Below are 7,153 nucleotides of genomic sequence, written 5' to 3'. Positions count from 1 at the left end.
CACAAATATTTATAACATGTGTAATCTAAAATGATCAGGGAAGGTCAGAGGATGTGTGCAGTGGTTCACACGATGGAGAGGAAGTGACCGTGAGAGGGCAGGGCCATGTGGGCCACCTGCACCTCACCTAGTGGGTTGGTGGATGCGTAATTACTCTCATAGAGGCTATCCGTCATTCTCTGAAGGTCTGACACCAAAGAAGTGACTGTCCACTGTGGTCCTTCTAGCTTGTGCAAATGGAGACGAGGCGGAAGTGTCCGGCCACGACCAACTGAATGATCACTACTTACTGCCCTGTGGAAATTTTCGGCAAATATTGCGGCTGTGGTCATAATAAGCCTCATATATTACACCGAGTGAGGGTGCAATTTTATATTGTTTATCCTGTGAACAGCAGTGTTTGTGAGTTGTTCTAAGTTCCCATTTCCAAAAGGCCCAGTTCTAACAGGCCCCAACCCAAAGAGAGACTAATCATAAGGGTCTTTTATTATTCAGTTTCTGTTTGATCTAATTACATATGTGTATCATTAGAAACAAAGAAACTCTGCTACCTAAATTTATCCCTAAACTTGTGTGAGTTAGTGTGTAGGGAGGTAGGTGAGTGGGTAGGTGGGCAGGTAGGTGGGTGAAAAGGTAGGTGGGTGGGTGAGTGAGTGGACAGGTGGGTGAGTGGGAAGACAGGTGGGTGAGATGTCTTATGTACAGCAGTACAGCATGATACAGATGGCTCACACAGGTGCAATGAGGCAGGGGCCGTGTACGACCGAATGAGATATATGATTACAAAAACCAACGGGGGTTTCACTTCAAATTCACTCTCATTAATACAACATCTTAAATGTATTGTAACATGGAAACTCTGCAGAATGTGATATTTTACCATAGAGACATTGTAGTTTAGAATTATCCAAGGATTTCATCTTCCAATTCAATGTACTCTTTGCTGAATCACCCTATACAGTATATATATATATATATATATATATATATATATATATATATATATATATATATATATATATATATATATATATATATATATATATATATATATATATATATATATATATATAGTTAAAATTACATAACATATCCTTGACCAAATTATCTTGTTTAATGTATCATTTTATACTAAATTGTACTTTCTAGGCACTTATCATCCATTCAGGTAGCCTTATGTTCTTACTACACTGTCTAGTGTTAACACAGGAGAAAATGGGAAAAAACCTGCAATGATTGGTAACGTCACACTGGATAACATCTTTGGCACATATTCCAACACCACTATACTATCATTTATTATTTCTGGGCAAATACATGAGTAATGGAGGGGTCCTTACGCCTTCACACAGTCTTCTATCAAGTATTTCCCAACGGAGCATTTATATTGTGGACACCAAGCAAAGTTAGTTTATTACACTGGACCTTCTTCACAAGATTCAGCTCTATCTAATAATGGAAGTCTTGTACTTTATTTTATGAATAATTTTGGCCAGGTAGTACAGTATGGGGTATTTCTAAATTTATCTAAGTGACCAAATCTGTTTAGTATTCATTACTTCCACCACCTGGTAGGTGGGCGGATGAGTAGGTGGGCGGATGAGTAGGTGGGCGGCTGGGCGTGTGTGTGATGTTTGCTATGTTTACACCATTTAACGTCCTTCTCACATCTGTCCCAGGTTGGGGATTGAACCTAGGACAGTGTTGCAAGATACACACACATTACCACTAATAACCACTATTCATTTAGGTTAAATATCAAATTACAATTATTTCCTATTAAAACCTTACAATTTTAAACCTCACCATTGGATTTAAATGTCTCCAGCTTTTTATACAACCAAGTCAATGTACATTTTGCTTGTTGTACATAATAGTAAGTTTATATTTTGTTTATTACAATTTTACAATGATTTATTTTCCAAAAATTTAGGTAAAACTGACTGGCATTCAACAGGTGTGCAGTGTCTAGATTGTCAACATTCAGTAAGTAAAATCCCTACTGTACTTTTATGTACATGGATATACTGTACTATGTATACATTACTTTCAAAATAATAGTGTAACACTCAAAAACGTATCTTTACGGACATGGCCGATTAATTCATTTCAAAATGAACACCGACACCTGTTGTCTTAGTAAGCTTTCCAAAATCCTTCGTCCGAGATGTCATTGTCCAATATATTTGTAAAGATAGTTTTTGAGATATTACAATGCCATCTGTGGGTAGAGTCATGAGGGTACCCTTTAGTTTTAATTATACATACCTAATCGGTCATCACATGGGCATTAGTCTGTAACAGTTATACATAGGCTGGCACTTGGATGTCAATTAGTGATAACTATACATTGACCATCATATAGACATCAGTTACAGAACAGTGGCTATAAATATGCATAAGCTATCATGAGGCACTACGTTATACAGATGCCATTATGAAGGTGCATCAAAGTTAATCAGTTCATCACAAGAGGATCAAACATTACATCATGTTTCAAGTTCAGTTTACAGAAATAATGTTTATGGTTTACAAGATTATAATTAAACTTTTCCAAAATTGAGGTATAAAACATGTCAAGTTTATTCAGTGTTTGTTTATTTGATTATATACATATATTTTTTAATGAACGCCAACCATCACAAACGCCTTCCCCCAGTACAAGACACCAGATGCCTACCCATACTGAACAACAATTACTTACTAACATTCAAACTACTACAACAAAGGATTCATTTGAGAGATACCAAGCTGCTAGTGTACTTCACAGACCGCTACATAAAGTGGATGCATTTGGTTGCTTTCCTCGAATCTCTTCTTCCACACCTTGTTGGTGCATCTCCACATGTGAACAAAAAATAATATATAGAGTTAACATTTTTTTGCAGTCATTATAATACTGTGGCTTACATAATATTTCGTAATGCTATACATACTATATTTAGCTATTTTTAATCCTTTGTGTGGCTTAGCTAAAGGCTTACTTATACGTTATTAAATGTATTACTGTACTTTAAATACAGGGATATATACATTTTCTCAAGTCTCAATTATATTAAAAAAACGTTTGAATAGTTCTTAAACGTTTACATTACATTATACTTATACTAACTCCATGCTTTATTAGTAAGGTCCTCAAGGTGTGGGACGGGAATGAGAACAGTCAACAAACACACATTCCTCCACAGCCCTCCAACACACACACACAGAGTCCTCCAGAGCCCTCCAACACACACACACAGAGTCCTCCAGAGCCCTCCAACACACACACACAGAGTCCTCCAGAGCCCTCCAACACACACACACAGAGTCCTCCAGAGCCCTCCAACACACACACATGGTCATCCAGAGCCCTCCAACACACACACATGGTCATCCAGAGCCCTCCAACACACACACAGAGTCCTCCATCCCTCCAACACACACACACATGGTATCAGAGCCCTCCAACACACACACAGTCCTCCACATCCCTCAACACACACACACATGGTCATCCAGAGCCCTCAACACACACAGCGTCCTCCAGAGCCCTCCAACACACACACACATGGTCATCCAGAGCCTCAACACACACACACATGGTCATCCAGGGCCTCCAACACACACACACAGAGTCCTCCAGAGCCCCCCCAACACACACACACATGGTCATCCAGAGCCCTCCAACACACACACAGAGTCCTCCATATCCCTCCAACCACACACATGGTCATCCAGAGCCCTCCAACACACACACAGAGTCCTCCAGAGCCCTCCACACACACACACACATGGTCATCCAGAGCCCTCCAACACACACACACAGAGTCCTCCACATCCCTCCAACACACACACACATGGTCATCCAGAGCCCTCCAACACACACACAGCGTCCTCCAGAGCCTCCAACACACACACAGTCCTCCAGAGCCCTCAACACACACACAGAGTCCTCCGCCCTCCAAACACACACACACAGAGTCATCCAGAGCCCACCAACACACACACAGCGTCCTCCAGAGCCCTCCAACACACACACACAGTCCTCCACAGCTCTCCAACACACACACACAGAGTCCTCCACATCCCTCCAACACACACACACATGGTCATCCAGAGCCCTACAACACACACACCAGTCCTCCGAGCCCTCCAGCACACACACACACACACACACACACACACCACACACACATAGTCATTCAGATCCTCCCAAAACACACACAAGTCCTCCAGATCCCTCCACACACACACACAGAGTCATCCAAAGCCCACCAACACACACAGAGTCCTCCCAGAGCCTCCCACACACACACAGAGTCCTCCAGATCCCTCCAACACACACACACAGGGCATCCAGAGCCCACACACAGAGTCCTCCAGATCCCTCAACACACACACAGAGTCATCAGAGCCCTCCAACACTCACACACTGCGTCCTCCAGAGCCTCCAACACCCCACACACAGTCCTCCACAGCCCTCCAACACTCACCTGCGTCCTCCAGGCCCTCCAAACATACAGAGCCTCAGGCCCTCCAACACATACACAGAGCCCTCCAGAGCCCTCCAACACATACAGAGCCCTCCACAGCCCTCCAACACATACAGCCCTCAGCCCTCCCAACACACACACACACAGAGTCCTCCCATCCCTCCAACACACACACATGGTCATCCAGAGCCCTAACACACACAGAGTCCTCACATCCCTCCAACACACACACACATGGTCATCCAGAGCCCTACACCACACACACGGTCCTCCAGAGCCCTCAGCACACACACACACACACACACACACACAGAGTCATTCATCCCTCAAAACACACACAGTCCTCCAGATCCCTCAACACACACACACAGAGTCATCCAGAGCCCACCAACACACCAGAGTCCTCAGGCTCTCCAACACACACCAGTCCTCCAGAGCCTCCAACACACAGTCCTCCAGGCCCTCCAACACACACACAGTCCTCCAGAGCCTCCAACACCCACACACAGTCCTCCAGAGCCCTCAACACACACACACAGTCCTCCAGAGCCCTCCACACACACACACACACAGTCCTCCACAGCCCTCCAAAACTTACAGCGTCCTCCAGAGCCTCCAACACCCCACACACAGTCCTCCACAGCCTCCACACTCACACACAGCGTCCTCCAGAGCCCTCCAACACCCACACACAGTCCTCCAGAGCCCTCCAACACATACACAGAGCCCTCCACAGCCTCCAATACATACACACAGTCCTCCAGAGCCCTCCAACACCACCACACAGTCCTCAGAGCCCTCCAACACCCACCACACAGTCCTCCAGAGCCCTCCAACACATACACAGAGTCGTCCACAGCCCTCCAACATACACAGAGTCCTCCACAGCCCTCAACACATACACAGAGTCCTCCACAGCCCTCCAATACATACACACAGTCCTCCAGAGGCCCTCAACACATACACGAGTCTCCACAGCCTCCAATACATACACACAGTCCTCCAGAGCCTCAACACCCACACACAGTCTCCACAGCCCTCAATACATACACACAGTCCTCCAGAGCCTCCCAACACATACACAGAGTCCTCCACAGCCTCAACACATACACAGAGTCCTCCACAGCCCTCCAACACATACACACAGTCCTCCACAGCCCTCCAACACATACACACAGTCCTCCAGAGCCCTCCAACACATACACAGAGTCCTCCACAGCCCTCACCTCACATACACACAGTCCTCCAGAGCCCTCCAACACCCACACACAGTCCTCCACAGCCCTCCAACACATACACAGTCCTCCAGAGCCCTCCAACACATACACAGAGCCCTCCACAGCCCTCCACATACACACACAGTCCTCCAGAGCCCTCAACACCCCACACACAGTCCTCCACAGCCCTCCAATACATACACACAGTCCTCCAGAGCCTCCAACATACACAGAGTCCTCCACAGCCCTCCAACACATACACAGAGTCTCCACAGCCCTCCAACACATACACACAGTCCTCCACAGCCCTCAACACACAACAGAGTCCTCCACAGCCCTCCAACACATACACAGAGTTCTCCCAGCCCTCCAACACATACAGAGTCCTCCACAGCCTCCAACACCCCACACACAGTCCTCCTCAGCCCTCCAACACATACACAGATCCTCCACAGCCCTCCCACACATACACACAGTCTTCCAGAGCCTCAACACATACACAGAGTCCTCCACAGCCCTCCAACACACACACAGTCCTCCACAGCCCTCCAACACATACACAGAGTCCTCCACAGCCCTCCAACACATACACAGAGTCCTCCACAGCCCTCCATACATACACACAGTCCTCCCACAGCCCTCCAACACATACACAGAGTCCTCCACAGCCCTCCAACTACACACACACAGTCCTCCACAGCCCTCCAACACATACACAGAGTCCTCCAAGCCCTCCAACACATACACAGAGTCCTCCACAGCCCTCCAATACACACACAGTCCTCCAGGCCTCCAACACACACACACAGTCCTCCAGAGCCCTCCAACACACACACAGAGTCCTCCCAGCCCTCCAATACATACACACAGTCCTCCAGAGCCCCTCCAACACATACACAGAGTCCTCCACAGCCCTCCAACACATACACAGTCCTCCACAGCCTCCAACACATCACACAGTCCTCCGGCCTCCAACACATACACAGAGTCCTCCACGGCCTCCAACACATACACAGAGTTCTCCACAGCCCTCCAACACACACACAGAGTCCTCCACAGCCCTCCAACACCCACACACACAGTCCTCCTCAGCCCTCCAACACATACACACAGTCCTCCACAGCCCTCAATACATACACACAGTCTTCCAGAGCCTCCAACACATACCAGAGGTCCTCCACAGCCCTCCAACACATACACACAGTCCTCCACAGCCCTCCAACACATACACAGAGTCCTCCACAGCCCCCAACATACAGAGTCCTCCACAGCCCTCAATACATACACACACAGTCCTCCACAGCCCTCCAACACATACACAGAGTCCTCCACAGCCCTCCAACACATACACACAGTCCTCACAGCCCTCCAACATACAGAGTCTCCAAGCCCTCCAACACATACACAAGTCCTCCACAGCCCTCCAACACATACACACAGTCCTCCGCGACCCTCCAACAC

Source organism: Homarus americanus, unplaced genomic scaffold, assembly GCF_018991925.1.
Source record: "Homarus americanus isolate GMGI-L3 unplaced genomic scaffold, GMGI_Hamer_2.0 scaffold43075, whole genome shotgun sequence".
Classification (NCBI taxonomy): Eukaryota; Metazoa; Arthropoda; class Malacostraca; order Decapoda; family Nephropidae; genus Homarus; species Homarus americanus.
The sequence above is the reverse complement of the archived record's forward strand: the minus strand, read 5'-3'. Positions refer to the sequence as shown.